This window comes from Bactrocera neohumeralis, chromosome 5 (genome assembly GCF_024586455.1).
Source record: "Bactrocera neohumeralis isolate Rockhampton chromosome 5, APGP_CSIRO_Bneo_wtdbg2-racon-allhic-juicebox.fasta_v2, whole genome shotgun sequence".
NCBI lineage: Eukaryota > Metazoa > Arthropoda > Insecta > Diptera > Tephritidae > Bactrocera > Bactrocera neohumeralis.
Window position 1 is genome coordinate 38,762,852 of NC_065922.1, and position 18,600 is coordinate 38,781,451.

Consider the following 18,600-nt stretch of genomic DNA (forward strand, 5'->3'; position numbering starts at 1 on the left):
AAATTTTATGGTGTGCCAACTTAGTGAGGGTGTTATCATTGGGTCCGCACAACGAATATTTGCAACATTTCGTACATTTCTTAAGTTTGCGATTACATGAAGCAACTTTAGTTGCTAATTCTCGGGCGATTCTCTTTTGCTGTCGCCCATTACCTTCACACGAGCAACTTGTGTTGCGCAACTCTGCTCGAGTTTTTTTCTCATTCTCTTTCACTTTACTTTAACCCATTGTCTACTCTTTACTTTAACCCATTGTCGCTTCTTTTTCCTTATAGGTATTTGGGGCACTCTATCACATATATTAATCAGCTCTGTCAATTAAGAAATACATTTTATTTATTAAAACAAACATATATCACCCTTTTTACTATCGTCTAAATCAATTTGTATGGCTTCCTCCATACATTTCACAATATCTTTAATTAATTCGATTTTTTCGTCATACTCCATTTTCTAAAATATTTATATTATGTTATGTATATTTGTATACATATTTGCAAATTACTTACCAAAAGATGAAATTAAATTTTTTAAATATATTCAAAATATTAATTTCAAAAAAATATACGCAAATGCAACTATGTACTACGAAAGAAAGAACACGAATGCCGAAAAACGTCGCAGCGAACTGCTACGAATAAGAACACAAAGCGAGTTGCTGAACACTGGAAACTCGGCGCGATTCCCCTCTCCTCGTCGCCCCCTCGCCTATAAACCAAGAGTTGCCGCAACAAAAGTTGCTTCGTGTGATAAGGCTCTAACGGGATTCTTCAACAACGCTCTATATATAAGTATATATGTATGTATGCACATATGTATGCCGGTAAATATAATATTTATATGATGTGCATACACATACATATATGTAAATATCAAAAATATGTACGAGTTTGCATATTTTATACAGGAAAATGTCACACCCAATCGTTTAGCATATATGTACATACATATGTTTTGTTATATTCATATGTACATATGTATGTATATGTATGTCAATAAATAAAGGTCTATTAAATTAACATTTAATGTAAAATAATTAAATTTAATCAATGAAAATTCATTATTCATTCATCTAAAAATTAAATCGGTTTAAAAGATTCTAAAATGTATTTAAAGTCTCATCTAAACTACTAAAAATTATTAAAACACACTTGGGGTCCTAAAATGTGTATTAAAATGTTTAAGGGGATATTCTCATGTAATCACTGCGAAAAATCGATTTTTTTTATATTTTGACAGTAAAACCTATTGAAAACATGCTGTGAAAAATTCAGAACGAAATTCATAGTATTTGTTAAGTTACAGCTCACAGTCGCCGACGTGTCGTAAGCGACTGTCTACCAAGCGCCATGACAAGTCTGCAGTCTCTTGCAACTTTAAACGCATTTTTCTCGAATCATCATTTTCTGAAACTGTCATGGTCCTAAAAAGAAAGTATTAAACCGATTGCTTTAAAATTTACATATGTTCTTCTACTCATTTATAGTTATCGTCCCTACCAGAATTGTTTATTTTCGAAAATATTTTCATAATTTTTTTAAACGATTTTTAACGAAAAAAAAACAAGATTTTCGTGACTTTTTTTATGTTCGACATTTTTTTTTAATGAAATTGATTATATTTGGTAGGAACGATAGCCGCAGAACTACTGAATAATAATCCATTTTATTTTTTTTACTTCAGACAACATGAACAGCCAATATCACCATGACCAGTGAACTACTTTTTTTTTGTTGGGGACTACTTTGATTTAAAAAAATATATATATTAAAAATGTAAAAAACGAAAAAAAAATTTTTTTTTGTACATTTTGAAATACAAATAAAAATATATTAAAAAATTAAAATGATTGAATTTTGTTGTCGCATAAAAAAATTTTCCTGAAAAGTGGTAAAATGTATGCGTTCACATGAGAGTACCCCCTTAAATGCATGTATCGACAAAACAAGGATTTTTCATGTAGGTGCAAATAGTAACACAAAAAATAATAGTTACATTATTATATTAAAATTTCACGAAAGTCAGAGTTGCTCTGTTTGATCTACGATTACAATTTACTAACAAATTGTCCAAAATATGCTTGAAAAGTATTAAAAATACAGTAATTCCCCAATAAGATCGGACAGGAATAAGGCTATACTAGTCATGTCTGTTTAACAAACAAAATCTATCGTCAGCATATTTTTACCTATAGTTAAATAAGTTAGGAAGGGCTAAGTTCGAGTTTTGTCAAATATTTTATACTTTTGCAACTTGCAAGGATTAAAGTCGAGGGAATATCTAGAGGTGTTGGTAAAACTTTATATTAAACTACATGAAGTATTGTCATCTATTTTAGAAGTTCTTTTTTATTAGACAGAAGTTCTTTCTAAATTTCATTAAGTTTTCTTACTTATTGACCAATTGACCATTCAAGACATAAGGACATGCCATAACCTCACAGATACGCCGATATGTTCGGTTAAAAAACAGCCATATGAAATGTGGTCCACATATTTGGTCTCTGGTGTCTTGAAAAGGTACAAACCGATTTTTACAATTTTTGGACTAGAAATGAAAAAGCTTAATGGCACTATTTATAGCCGGATGGAATTAAAAAGTTTGTGATATGGAAAGTTGGGGTGGTTGTAATAGGATTTCCCCATTTTCGTAATTTATAATAGCAATGTTGAGATTACCTGACCAAAAACACCAAATTTGGTTGCAATCGTTCAAGTTGTTCCAGTGAAATAGTATTACACTTAAAGATGGGGGTTTTCACGCGCATTGAAGATTTCCTTCTATAAAGCTTATCTCTAATATCTTGGTTGTGAAATTTAATCTGTGCGGCGCATTTATTCTGTGATTCATTGCACTTTTATACATTTTCAACATGACCGTTATATAACAAGTGGGCGCGGAGTTCTAAAGAGACTTCTTGTCAGGATCACACAACGGTTTGGAGGATATCTATGTATAATAAAATTCTCTACTTCACTCTTCCTAATTACTCAATGCGTCGATTCTTTTTCTTCTTAATTGGCGTAGACTCCGCTTACGCGATTATAGCCGAGTTAACAACAGCGCGCCAGTCGTTTCTTCTTTTCGCTACGTGGCGCCAATTGGATATTCCAAGCATAACCAGGTCCTTCTTCACCTGGTCCTTCCAACGGAGTGGAGGTCTTCCTCTTCCTCTGCTTCCCCCGGTGGGTACTGCGTCGAATACTTTCAAAGCTGGAGTGTTTTCGTCCATTCGGACAACATGACCTAGCCAGCGTAGCCGCTGTCTTTTAATTCGCTGAACTACATATGTCAATGTCGTCATAAACTACCTCGTACAGCTCATCGTTCCATCGAATGCGATATTATATTTAGGAGGATGGAGTCATGTGTAGAAGTTCACGCAAGTGAGGAAAGTTCTCTGACTGCCATTCACTTGGGAGTGGCCAGAAACGATTATTTTACATATGACTCAAGCAGCTCACGACTTCCGATCTTTGACCAAGTATCCTCTGGGTAGCCTAAGAACATCCGTTTGAAGGCGAGCTAAAGTGAGAAGGCGAAATATCCCCTACATAGGGTTGTGCGCTGGGTTTGGGACCCGCCACGTAAAAAACAGTACCAATGAAAACTAAACGACAGCCTCGGATGAGAGACCTCGATTACTTTTGTTATTTTTATGACGACAAAATATTGTTAACTAAAAATCCAAAAAAGATGAGCATATCAAGAAAGGAAGTATGGACATTTGATTATCGAACAAACCTCGTTCATGGATTTGTATATAAGAGTTTTCATTTATTAATATATATTTATTTTATATTATAATGCCAAGTGGCTCACGGTATCATCATGTAAACTTACCCATGTACACAAAAACCTTAAATTTAAGTGTTTAGGAATCGTTTTTTTCGCACACTGCGAATTTTCGTTCTAAACAAGTCGTACAGTTTGTCCACATTCAACTATGGCATACAGTTTCCGATGTTGCTAAATACATGACTACGTACTACTGAATCAAGCTTAGGTTGTGGTCATAGAAATGCTTCTCATAAAAGTCTTCAGCCGTTTGGAGACTGATAACATCAAGTCACACCACTCGCACACTATATAAATAGCGGCAAAGCATCTAGGGTCGGCATGTGCAGTGTTATGCTTTTAGAAATTTGCATTTACCAATATCTGAACGTGCGAAATTGGCTTTCTTGAATTGTGTGGACTTCATGTGGTTACTTAGACGGTTGGAAGACGTTCATATTCTGATTGTATGTGCATTTGTGTGTAAGCATATATGTATATTGGTTTGTATGTCCGTACTGACGTTTACGTTTTCTTCAAAGCATAAATATTTACATATGTATATATGTATGTACGTCCTTACGTACTGCTACCGCATTGGGTTTATAAGGGTGTGATATGATGTGGTGTATTTACCATCTCCATTTGACATTGCCTTGTTTTGGTTAAACGAAAACTGTTGTCCACCCTTACAAACGCGAAAATCCTGTCATTTTGAATGTATATGCAAATACATTTTTTGCTCGTTAGATAACACTTTGAAAAGGCCTTAAGCTCAGCCGTAGTGAAGAAGCTTTAGATAACGTCTCGTAATCCTGTGATGTCATTTACATACACATCGTAAACTGCTGTGCATATATGTATGTATGTATATAATTTTTTTGAATTGCCAATTTCTTTAATTTTTGCATATTTAGTATATATGTATGTGCATACATAAATATGGTTGCGATAAATAAGGTAAAGGTGTTAAAAAAAAATTTGATTTCAGTTTTGCTTTTTTAGGGGTACAGTTTGGAAAAAATCGGGTATTCAGAAATGCGCGATTATATTATATTATAAGAAGGAATTATAACTTATTTTTGTGGTATTGTTGTTGTTGTGCAGAAATACTCTAAAATGTTTCTACCAAATCAGGTGGCAGTCCTACAAGTAAAAATAACCATTTTAAGCGAAAATGAACACTATTTTCATAACATAAAGATTATGGGCACTTAAACGACCCAACTGAGGGAACCACACACCCTCCAACTTAATGAGCATTTTAATGAGCGTTAGGAGTACTATGTACTATATATGTAATGCAATATTCGCTTAAATTCTAATTATAAAATAATATTGAGATGTTTTTAGCGCAATTCCCGCTAGCTACTGACACACTAATACTTTTGAAATAGTTGAATATGTCACAAATTCCCGTATTGTTTGTACTTTTGAATCAAAGTGTGAAATTCAATTTTCTATCCATGACATTTATCGATAAAGGACTTAAAATCGCTGATTAATGATAAGAAAGCCTCAAGTGTTGTCTGATATTAAATTCGTCAAAGATTTTTTCGGCGAGATAACAATTGAATTTACATCGAATGTGCATATCCTGCCACTATTCTCGTAAATGTGCATATGTGCATATGTGCGCATGTAGGCATACTTGATTTGCCGAAGATTCACAGAAAAGGACGACATAATGAATGAATGTGAATAGATGAGTGGCCGAATGAAAGCATTCAGCTCGTTAGATTTTGACATAAATCAAATAAACGTTCACTCATCCGCTATGCCGGTGGCGGCTGGATGAATCAACCAGCATAATGAAAATAACCGCGAAATATCTATTGACAGTTGGGTGTCATGTTTACTCGGCTCTGTTATCCCATTTCGGAAACATTGCGATTTATGGGTGTTGGCATTGCAATAGAAGACAACCCCAGCATAACTAGCAGCAATCTTCGACCTTTTTCGGGCCATCGCTACTGTGCGGAGCTCATTTATTGCGTTTTTTATAGCAGATTCCCATGAACCTTTCCGCTTTCCGCTTTCGGCTTTACCCTTCTACCTTTATCTGTCGTCTTGTTAAACGCGCGCATGCGTGGCTATGTCTCTGTGAAATTGCAAAGTGTAACATTTTTTTTAGCTTTGACATGCTAATAGCGAGGGTAATATTACCCACAGTTGCAGATTTACCTCCATATACGTATGTATATGCTCATGTGTGTATGTAAATGTGTTACCCCTCGCCGCGACACTCGGCGTTTCGTTAGTATTGTTTTGGTAATTTATTATTTTGATTTTTTATGCATTCAAATTCTTTTTTTTCTTATACTTTAGAACAATGATAGTTGATTTACATACCGAAAATATGTGATGTGTTTTGCAATTCTACCCTTTCGCTGCAGCACCCCACAGTTCAGACATACATTCAGACTAGTACGTGACACGAAAGGGTAGCATGAATAAATTTAGGACATACAGCGATGGCAACAGCAACAATAATGGAAAACTGCCGTTGAGGTAAGTAAAAAAGGTACGATAGATAGTAAAAATTATTTATGTACATATGTACATATATAGAAATCTGAATTGTCTAGCGCGCAAAATTCGGATGTCAATAGCATTTGATTGAATTACCCGATTACAAATATTGAAGATGTCATATGTGTTCTCCAGTATATTTATGGATAATACCGTAGCCAACTAATTTTAACTGTAAATTTAACTGTAACTCAGAACGAAATAAAACAAGAAACACCGTTAACTTCGGCTGCACCGAAGCTAATATACCCTTCACAGGTGCATTTCTTTTAGTAACTATGTGTTCAGTTTATATGGAAGCTATATGCTATAGTAAGCCGATCTGAACAATTTTTTCGGAGATCACATTATTGCCTTAGAAAATAACCTGTGCCAACTATTGTGAAAGTATATATTGTCAAATGCGAAAGTTTTCCATACAAGCCCTTGATTCCGATCGTTCGGTTTGTATGACAGCTATATGCTATAGTAAGCCGATCTGAACAATTTCTTCGGAGATTACATTGTCGCCTTAGAAACTAATCTATACCAAATTTCGTGAATATATCTTGTCAAATGCAAAAGTTCTCCAGACCAGAACTTGATTCGGATCGTTAAGTTTGTATGACAGCTATATGCTATGATGAGCCGATCTGAACAATTTCTTCGGATATTACATTATTGCCATAGAAAATAACTCATACCAAATTTCGTGAATATATCTTGTCAAATGCAAAAGTTTTCCATACAAGAACTTTTTTCCGATCGTTCAGTTTGTATGGCATGAAATGAACAGCTTCTTGAAGAAAAAATGACTTTTGCAACATTTCAAAACGATATCTTAAAAACTGAGGGACTAGTTCGTATATATACAGACAGACGGACGGACAGACAGACGGACATGGCTAAATCGACTCAGCTCGACATACTGATCATTTATATAGTATATACTTTATAGGGTCCCGACGTTTCCTTCTGTGTGTTACAAACTTCGTGACAAACTTAATATACCCTGTTCAGGGTATAAATATTACCAAATTTAAAAAGGTTTGCAAATTTTTTTCTTAAATTTATGGGTATTATAGCATGTTTATAAGGGATTGCCACCACATATGGAGCCTATTTTACAATCAGATAAGTAAAAAAAATGTTCTTCTGAACTATCAGATAGTAAGTATCCATATGTATTGTATGTTCATTGCGACACGCCCGAGAACGCATTGGATGCCAGTAAGCGAGCTTTATCTGTAACCACAAAGATGCCGCTTAGTTAAATAAGATTCAAGACGATAAGATCCAAGTAAAAAGTTTCTGTTCAGCAGAAATATTCTGAGTCAAACTATGACAAATACTTTCTATGTTCAAATTTATTCTTTAAGTATTCCACATCACAGGTGCTGATTCCTAATTTCATATTTAAAAGTGAGTTTAACTTAATGAGGGATCACGAAAGATGTGATAAAATAGATTTAAATTTTGTAAGAAATCTTATCAACGTAAATCGCTTAAAATTGATTATCTTGTAGCTCTACTGATCCGAGAAGCCTTGTATGCCTTTTTAAGCGATTCCATAAACTCGTAAAAGGAAAGAGCCCCGTGTAGTTGTTTTTTCAGCTTAACCAGCAAATTAACTATGTACTACTGTGATCAAATTGAAAGGTGAATTTTTACATTTTTTTTCTGTAAGTTGGTAGTACTGTTAGTGACATCTATGCTAAATTTCATGTCAAAATATTCTTTAGTATTTGAGATACGCGTCGGTTTGTGAGGTTCTAAAAGTGAATTTTTGGATTTTTACTATGTCTGAATTTATTAAACAAAGAAGAGCGATAATACACCATCTCTACCGCATTGGTTATTCCTGATCATTTCTGCATTTGCCTGATTTACCTTCGTTTAACTTCTGGCTATTCAGCAAATTCACATTACCGCGCCGAGGACACCGTTTCGACTCAATTGACGATATAAAAACTGAATCGAAAAAGGCTCTAAGTATTTTTCTAAGTGCTGTGATGACTGGAAACTTCGTTGGCATAAGTGTATTGCAGCGGGAGGGGATTACTTTGAAGGGATGAAATGGACAAAATTCACCTTTCAATTTGATCACAGTAGTACAAGTAGGCATTAAATTGAGAACCTTAAATTTAGATGAATTATACTACAGAGGACAGTTGAGACAGGCGTCAAATAAGTAAAAGATATCTAAGTATATCCCAAACCTAGAAACTAATTAAATTTTCGGGTAAACCAAACATACATATTAACATATTATGTACATATTTTACATATGCGGTTAAGCACATAGACCATACTCATACAAGTTAAGGATATTAAGATAAATTTGAACATCCCAACCAGTTAAAGTTGCAAGAAAACATATCGTATGTGCACATGCTAATCACGTTTGTCAAGGCATTCTCCTCGCACTCGACGTAAATAATGTTCTCGTTTGTCAGGCGCATACATGCAAATAACATAAATATTTATTTGTAATACTTAGGCCGCCATCATATTCAATCAAACTCAAGTAGAGGGATACTTCAGACCAGCCGTACTCCATTCCCTCGATACTGAAATGTTTAAATGTATAGGTAGACAATATACATATGTACATACATATATATATTATATTATTGTATATATTTTATATCATTTGAACGAATGTGTACAAACACAAAGTACATATTAAATAATCACTTGAATTCTACAATATGTGCAAGTCTCTCAAAAATTTTGGAGTGGCAGATTGATAAGAAAGACGGCAAATATTAAAGATTTGCCTTATATACCTATACCAAATTTTAAGCGGAAATTCTTCCGATTAATGAGTGGGGCTTAAGGTCCAGCAAAGGTATACTAAAGCAAAAAGTTCCATTGTATTCCGAAAATCGTTCTGCTATCACATAACAAATATCATATACAATATGAACCATATATGCAACTACAAGTTGGACATCCCATCAGGATTGCGGAAAATATTTTTAGTAAAATATTGCATCATGTCATACTGAAACCTGCACTACGAATCCCTCGCATTGAATATCGGTCTCTATATTTAGCTCTGTACCATATATCCTTCTTACAGACTTGACGATATACATACAGACATAAGTATGCAGAGAAACGAACATTTACATATTTACATTATAAGCTGTTGTGTGTATCCGTAAATGAGTGCTGCTCCTTTGTTCTGACCGGGTCGAACAGATGCGAGGGCCGTTCTCGATTTTCCAAAGACAAACAACAATCCACATTAAACAAAGATACTTGGATACTTGTAGTATATACATACATACATACATATGTACAGGTGCCGTACACGAATGTGCAAATATCTTCTCCCATATATGTTATCCACATATGTATGTATGTGCATATGTATATATTTTAAATACCAACAATGTACATATACATATAGATATGTACATACATACGTGCATACAAATATTCGTGTATATGTATGTATATGCTTGTGCCCACTAGCTTGTCTAACTCAAATGAGCTTTCTTATGTACACATACTCGTACTTTCATAAACCCAGAACGAGACGTCAGTTCCATTTAGCTTACCCTTCTGTCCCATATTCATTTCGTGGCTCGCCGCGCACATTTGAGCGCAAATTCAAAGTGTAGTGGAGTACAAGCGCAAAAGGACCTAAATTGAGTGGGCGAGGAATTAAAATTTCAACATGGCTGGCGTCATTGAATGGCTATGGCGATGGCGGACTCTATGGCAATAACCACGGTAATGGTGAGGCAGTTACCACAGGGACTGGTATGCCGGTGGCAAAAGATTGTGAGCTGCAAGTGGTGGTCTCTACAGTATGCACTCATATGGGCACACTACCACCCACTCTCATTCACATTGTTGCGAGCAGGTTGCTGGGCACATATGTGCACATGTGCATTAGTAGGTATACATGTGTATGTATTTGTGCCTTTACAGATAGGCGGATGCTCATATGGGTATATAAGGACCATGAGGGTGAGATGATAGATTCTTGATAGCCATGTCGTTGCCATGTGTGACCACTAAAGTGGATGCTATTAAGAATGGTTGGGTGGGTTATGTGGCGAATCGGGCGACAGAAAGAGAAACCGACTTATTTGAAGTTTATATTACACTTGCGCACTTGGCCATATACGGGAGTGCGTAAATTAATACGACAGTATGTACACATACGAGCACACTTTGTGATTTGTAAGATCATGATATAAATTTACCTAAATTTTGAGCAGTTATTCGTTGCAAGTTGGGTGTGGTTACAATTAGTTTGCACAATGTGGAAAAAAACGGATTTAAGACATACTACATACGTACATAAATCTATATTCCTTGAGAAAGGAATATAAAAGAAAGTTTCATAGTTTTTGAGATGCTCCAACATTTGCATCCTATAAACCAAATCTGTTATAAATATGTTATTGCTTGCTTTACTTTTGAAAATTTTTTTATTGTGATATAATCCTAGATTATAATGGAGACATAAAAAGTACTATGTTACGATGCCCTGATTGTCATAAAGATTAGAAAATATGGAGTTACATATTTGAAAAAAAATATGTTTTGAAACCTGTATATTGTAGAGAATAGGGCACACCACTAGTTCCCTTTTAAAACTTATACGGGCGCTTAGAAACTTTGATGGCTACAACTTTGCTACAAACTAATTTCTTCCTGACTTTAAAAACCCTTTACATTAATTGATGAAAGAGAATTGTTGTTTAAAGTTGACTCATCTCCCACATACAATTGTCATGTAAAGGGTTTGTCCGAAAAGTAATAGGACTGAGTCGATTTAAAAAAAAATTATTGAACCAACCGTTATAATTTTTTAAACACTTTCAAAATAGACGCCTTCTGCGTCGATGCAGCGCTGCCAGCACGATTTCCAAGCATTGAAGGCGTCGCGGAAGGCATTCTCCGAAATAGCCTTGAGAGCCGAGATGCATGCTACTTGCATCCCTTCGGGGGGCCACATTTGGGCTGTACGGCGGCTGCGGATACGTTGGAATGCGGTCCTTGGTTAGTTAGCTGTTCACATGAAAGGCGGTGTGAGACGGGGCGTTGTCGTAGTGCAACTTCCAATCGGCTGCGATGTCTTGTCGGACCCGATTGACCCTTTTTGATAAATTTAACATCTGGGCAATTAAATGAATACTTAGTCGACGGTCTGAGTTCAAACCTTTGCGCACACGACTCACATTGTCGGTGTTTATCGAAGTCGCAGGTTTCCCAACACGGTCTTCATCAGCGACCTCTTCTCATCTGGGTAAGTCTGCTTGATCATATCAAACGTGTTTGTCGCAGATTTATCGAGTTTCACACAGAATTTAATCGCGTACCTCTGCTCTAACGAACGCTGCATTTTCGGCTTGCACTACTCACAGAAACACGTCGCTCAAAAATGTTTGCCCTAATTCTCCAGGTGCTCGGAGACACGTGACCACCCGCTCGTTTGTTAGCTAGGAACGCCCAATCCAGTCGGTGCACGCGCGTTCCGAAGCTCCAATTCCATTACTTTCAGGACCACTCCGTATAACTTCGAACATTCTGTTCATAGCCGGAATATACTTATACGATCAAATTAAGACAACTCGGTCATCATTTGGGATAAGACTTCATCCGCAATAAAAAAATAAATGTAAATTTTTTTAAGATATCATGATGAAACTCGATACGCAGGTTTCTTGGTACAAAAAAAGTTCGAGTTCGTAGATGGGCGTAATCGGACCACTGCCACGCCCACAAATCACCCTAAACCGAAAACCTATAAGTGTCATATGAAATCGGATGAAAACCTCGCTCACTACAAAAAAAAGTTGCCGTAGGGATGGTATGACAAGGCTTTATAGGGGCCGTGGTAAAAATTGGACGATGGACGTGGCAGCGCCTACCTTTTGGTGAAATCCCATATCTCGGGACCCGACCAACCGATTTCGACTAAATTTGGTACGTAGTATTTTTCTTATATTTCTATATAACGTTGTGAAAATGAGCGAAATGAGACAATAACTACGCCTACTTTCTATATAGCACAATTTTAAATTCCACTCGATTCGTTCAGTTTCCAGTATACAAATCAAGAAGGAATTAATATAACGCGATAAAACTTTGCACGGATAATGTATTTAGTGTGTGCCAATTTATGACCAAAGGTTGTTCAAATCCAATAAAAATTGTTCAAGCCCCTAGGTACCGAATATGTGGATCCCAGTACCTATAGTTGACTTTTGATCGAAAGTATAGGTCAATGTTTGAGATATATAGTTGGAATTCGAGAATTGTACTTCTCTGACAATGGTATGTCTGTATGTTAAAAATGGCTTGAATCAGGTCAATACTTACTTATCCCCATATGCCTAATATAAAGACTTTTTATAAAATCGAACTTCCAGGTGACTTTATCCTGGATATATCGGCCAATATTTGAGTTATCTCAATAAAAATTACAGAGCTTATTTTACTCACAGTGTAGTATTTGTGCCTAAAATGGATAAATTTGAGCGAAAACAAGACTTACCCCCATATAACTAATATCAGGATTTTCGGGCATGCAGCTGACTTTACTCCATATGAGTTGCTTTTTAGTAAGAGACATGTCAGTAGTATGTGGTATTGGGAAAATATCTGGTCGATACTACCCCAACTGGCACATATAGTACTACATATAATGATTTTCGTTTTTATAACAAAACTTTTATATCTGTCAGTATAGGAGTTATATATAGTATATGTACTATATATAAAATCGCTTGGATTTTGATTCTCAACTTAGCCCTTCCTTACTTTTTAGTTTAACGTTTACTTCAAGCAACCGTGACCGGCAAAATATTTATGAATTATATTCGTTTTACCATACACCTACTGGAAAGCTATGTAAATATTTGTCTTGCACTATATTTTCTTTTGTGCCCAAAAATGGACAATATGACTGATTTGTATAAATATAGAGTTTTTATTACACGTTTTAGATTCCACCAAATCGTGTTAAAACAGAGCTCTTGTACATACTTCATTTACTTCACGACGCATACTTGAGAAAATGTTGCAACTAAGATATTTATTCTTCTTCTTCTGAACTGGCGTAGACACCGCTTACGCGATTATAGCCGAGTTAACAACTAGTCGTTTCTTCTTTTCGCTACGTGGCGCCAATTGGATATTCCAAGCGTAGCCAGGTCCTTCTCCACATGGTCCTTCCAACGGAGTGGAGATCTTCCTCTTCCTCTGCTTCCCCCGGCGGGTACAGCGTCGAATACTCTCAGAGCTGGAGTGTTTTCGTCCATTCGGACAACATGATCTAGCCAGCGTAGCCGCTGTCTTTTAATTCGCTGAACTATGTCAATGTCGTCGTATATCTCGTACAGCTCATCGTTCCGTCGAATGCGATATTCGCCGTGACCAACGCGCAAAGGACCATAAATCTTTCGCAGAACTTTTCTCTCGAAAACTCGCAACGTCGACTCATCAGTTGTTGAAATCGTCCAAGCCCTGCACCATATAGCAGGACGGGAATTATTATAGAGTTTGGTTTTTGTTTGTCGAGAGAGAACTTTGCTTATCAATCGCCTACTCAGTCCGAAGTAGCACCTGTTGGCAAGAGTTTTCCTTCGTTGGATTTCTAAGCTGACATTGTTGGTGGTGTTTACGCTGGTTCCAAGATAGACGAAATTATCTACGAGTGCCAAGTCGCGAGTGCGACGACTGTTTGTTTGATGACAGGAGATATTTCGACTTGTCCTCGTTCACTGCCAGACCCATTTGTTTTGCTTCCTTGTCCAGTCTGGAGAAAAAAGAACTAACGGCGCGGGTGTTAAAAGCCGATGATATCAATATTATATATTTAGCTTATTATTTCTTTGGACTTTTAACTTGACAAAGATATTGAAATTATGCTTAAATCATGCATACCATATCAGAAACCTCAATCTCGAACTGATTTCACTTACTTCAGAGAGATGACAGAGACGCAAAGCATTTTCCTTATGAAATAGTTCCCGGAAGATCGCTTCGCTTCCGGGTATAAAAGAAAACATATTGAAAAAAATAGAAAAATATATTTTTAATTACTAAGGTAATACTTTTAACTACGGAAATAAAATCCTCCATGTCACTTTATCTAATATCCACTCTTCTACAAAAGCCCTCCTTCAACTCCTTCAGTTTCAGGCGTGGAAACGCGAATACGAATCCGAGGATCTCCATCTATCCAATTGAACTTGAACTTTTTTACAGTGAAATGCAATGACGATTATCATTAAATAAATATTATATAGCGCACATATCAAAATAAATGAGATTAATGCGGTGGATTCTTCCGCCACAAACGTACATATAAATACTCGTGTGTAAATAAGTAAATTCTGTAGACAGCTTTTTACATCTATAAAAAATAATTGTTAAAGCGAACAGCATTTTTGTTTACCATACTTACCATAGGGTGGGAAACTATGCCAACTTGAAATAAATCAAGTTTAACTAATAATACATATGTTTGCATGTGTGTATATATTGCATAGGTATAATGCATAAATGAATTTTAATACGAAATCCGTGCAGTCATTGTCCCAGAAATCGTCCGATGGACAGATTGTCACATACATGATTCCACATTCGATTTTATAATATAATTAATGTATAATGTAAATCTACGTAAGCTTTATGAAAAGCTAGTATACGTCCAAGAAGAGTACCTATAATGTTGGCATTCGAATGTTTCAAACAAAACGTAAAAAAACAAGCAAGGAAGGCCTAACCTCGGGTGCAACCGAACATTTTTTATTCTTTCAACTTGCAAGAATCAAAGCCAGTGAAATACTTTACGGTGTAAAACCAATCATATAGAGTAAAGTCAGCCGGATGTTCGAAAATCCTGGTAATGGTTATAAAGAGCCTAGATCAAGTTTTCGCTCAAATTTATCTATTTTAGGCACAAAGATACCCTGTCACGATTAAAACATGCTCTCCCAATTTCATTGAGATAACTCAAATATTGACTGGTATATCCTGCATAAAGTTACCTGGAAGTTCGAAAATCTTTGTATTAGGTAATTTTTGACATACAGACATACCATTGTCAGAGAAGGACTATCCCTGAAATTAAATTTTATATCTCACACATTGAACGATATTTCCGGTCAAAAATCAACTATAGATACTGGGGTCCACATATTCGGTACCTAGGGTCTCGAACAGTTTTGGTTGGATTTGGACAATTTTTGGTCAAAAGGTGCACTGCTTTAAGGGAATTATTACTGCAAATCTTTATACCGTTATATTAACTACTTCTTAATTTGTGTACTGGAAAGTGAAAGAATCAAATGGAATTTTAAATTGTGTTAAATGGGAAGCAGGCGTGGTTGTAGTCCGATTTCGCCTATTTTCACATAAGTTGGTTGGATTAATAATACGTACTAAATGTATTTCAACTACTGGTTGATTGGGTCCAGAGATATGGGATTTCCCCGAAAATTGTTTTGACAATATTGACGCTACCGCTTCGCTGACAGCTTTCCAGTTCTGTGTCAGTGTCGTCAAATTTTCCACCGTAAAAGTACGACCGAGTGTAGTTTTAAATTTTTCCCTTGTACTTAAAAAGCTTCAAAGCACTACGAAAACGTCGGCTAATTCGGACTAATGTCGTGCTGGAATCTGTATAGTTAACTTCTAAAGCAGCCATATCCACTTAGTATTTGGGTTAGGAGGAAATGTCATCTGTCTATCCACTAATAGCTCCACGGTCCTTTGAGTGAGGTTTACTGCCATTTTGTTAAGCTGTTGCCTCTCTCTTCTCTTTTGGCTCTTAAAAATGGCTCTGATAACTTTTGTAGCCGCTCGTATTCGTCACCCTGGATGTCAGTGGACATCATACTGGCTATTACTCCAGTAGCATCGCTTGATATTGTTCAGAAAGCACTGATAGCTCTTAGCGCCGACAAGCTTTGCACTGTGCTTATTTGTATGGCAAATTATTTAATACTTAGCGCTTGGATTCATAATGGAGCCGCAGATAATACAACCGACCTCATTACCTTTGCGATTAAAAATCGCCAGTTGGAACCACGCAGCCTTTATTTGCCATCATTCTTGATAAGGAGTTTACGATTTTATTCGCTTTACGTGCAGTGTATTCCAGATGATCGTTAAATTTGAGCCTTGGGTCTATTATTATTACTCCCAGATACTCTAGTTGTGGCTGTGAATGAATCTCACACTCCCCTATGTTTAGAGATATACTTTCCTCCACTTTTCTGGTACTTACGAGTAAGACTTCTGCCTTTTGCTCAACCAGTTCTAAACTCATTGAGGAGAACCATTGGCGAACACCCTGATACACTCATTGCATTTGCTTCGGAGGTCATCTATGTTTTTAACCACTTCTACCACAATAAGGTCGTCTACGTATGCAATTAATTTAACGGCTGTTGGTTGGTGTCTCCTTAGCATCCCGTCATACATTAGGTTCCATAGAAGAGCGCCTAGAACAGAGCATATAAACCAGACTTGCATTTTCAATTGGCTTTTAAACAAAAATTCTAAACTTAGTCTAAACAACAAAGTCCTGTTATACAATGCAATCATAAAACCGAATTGGATGTATGGCATTCAACTGTGGGGTACGACCTGTGCAACCACCATTGATATAATACAAAGGTTCCAATCTAAAATGAACTTTATATTCCTATGGTAAAGAAGGAGATAGAGGACAGCAGAATGAGATATATTTTATAAACTTCGCGAACATCCAAATCCATTAGCTAATGCCTTGGCAAAATCCTGCAATCAAACACGTTTAAAAAGAAGTGATCTACCAGCCTACTAGAGAGCAACGTTCTACCAAAAAAGCTCAACCACATTCTTGAGCTTTTTTAGTTTTAAACAGATTTAAGATTTGAATACTTATTGTTAGGCTTTACTAAGCAGATCCAATAAATAAAGAAATATTGAAAAAAAACTTTAATGAACCAAATATGTACCATTTTGGTCGACCACTTTCTGCGACAAGTAATTTTCTCAGGCTCCAACTTTACTCCATGAAGGAAGTTCTGCATTGACCGAAACAAATTTTTGTCCGTTGGTGCAAGGCTATATGGTGGATGCATAAAAACTTCCCAGCCAAGCTCTCCCAATTTTTGCCGAGTCATCAAAGATGTGTGTGGTCTAGCGTTGTACTGAAGACCTTTCTGTTGATCAGTTCTGGGCGTTTTTCGATTGCTTGCTTTAATCTCATCAGTTGTTGACAGTAAAATGTAGAATCAATCGTTTGACCATGCTAGAGCAGCTCATAGTGGATGATTCCTTTCCAATCCCACCTAACACTCAGCATAACCTTTCGAGGCGTCAATCCTGGCTTTGCGACCATTTGCTGAGCTTCACCACGCTTGGACCATGATCTTTTTCGCACATCATTGTCGTATTTGATCAACTTTTCATCTCCGGTTACCATTCGCTTCAGAAATGGTTCGATTTCATTTCATTTCAGCAAAGAATTGCGGATGTTAATTTGGTCCATTAAATTTTTCACAGACAATTCATGTGGTACCCAAATATCAATCTTGTTTTTGTAGCTGTTTTAAATGGTTCAAAACCGTTTGATGATGAATTTTAAGTTCCTTAGCGATGTCATGTCCAAATTTTCATCAACTTTTGCAACGATAGGTCGACTAGAGCGAGGTGCATCTTTCACATCGAAATTTCCAGAACGGTAGCTAGCGAATCATTGTTGCGCTACACGAACTGATATAGAATCGTCTCCGTAAACTTCACAAATTTCACTGGTGGTTTGCATGTCATTCTTCCCTTTTTTATACAAAAATTTAAAAATATAGATTTTTTTGTTTTTGGTTAAATGAAGCTTAAAATCTCACCCTTCCAACACTATATGGTATGACACAATGTGATCGGTAGCACTGGAGATAACGACTGCAACGACATCTATTGACAATATTATATAAAATACAGACGCGTCACTAAAAATTGCAAATAAGTTAAACCAGGACTGGAGACCAAATTAAAATACCATTCACTTAATGGGAAACGTAACAACGTAACAGTATAGAACAGTAAATTATGTTATGTTCTAATTGCTCGTATATGAATATCCTACCTAACTACATACCTTCATATACTATACTAAAATGTATACAAATGTGCTCTTAATGTTCACTACAAAAGGATTTTATTTCGTCATGAAATTGTCATGTCTAACCATGGACCTTTGAGTATCAAGTGAAAATATTTTTCAAAATCCCACTTCAAATGAAAAATACAAAGTTTCTCAATAATTTAAAACATGGAAACATCCCACTT

The 18,600-nt window shown here is 36.1% G+C and overlaps 2 long non-coding RNA genes across 2 annotated transcripts; both read right to left on the bottom strand.

The window, feature by feature from the left end:
- Nucleotides 1-314: 314 nt before the first annotated feature.
- Nucleotides 315-758, bottom strand: LOC126758251 (uncharacterized). The gene is made up of 2 exons (XR_007666837.1): nucleotides 510-758; nucleotides 315-453 (listed from the first exon to the last, which is right to left on the bottom strand). It is a non-coding gene; the product is annotated as an uncharacterized LOC126758251 (long non-coding RNA).
- A 15,012-nt stretch (nucleotides 759-15,770) lies between these two features.
- LOC126758249 (uncharacterized) lies at nucleotides 15,771-18,263 on the bottom strand. Its single transcript, XR_007666835.1, has 3 exons — nucleotides 18,159-18,263; nucleotides 17,268-18,090; nucleotides 15,771-16,769 (listed from the first exon to the last, which is right to left on the bottom strand). It is a non-coding gene; the product is annotated as an uncharacterized LOC126758249 (long non-coding RNA).
- Nucleotides 18,264-18,600: the final 337 nt, after the last annotated feature.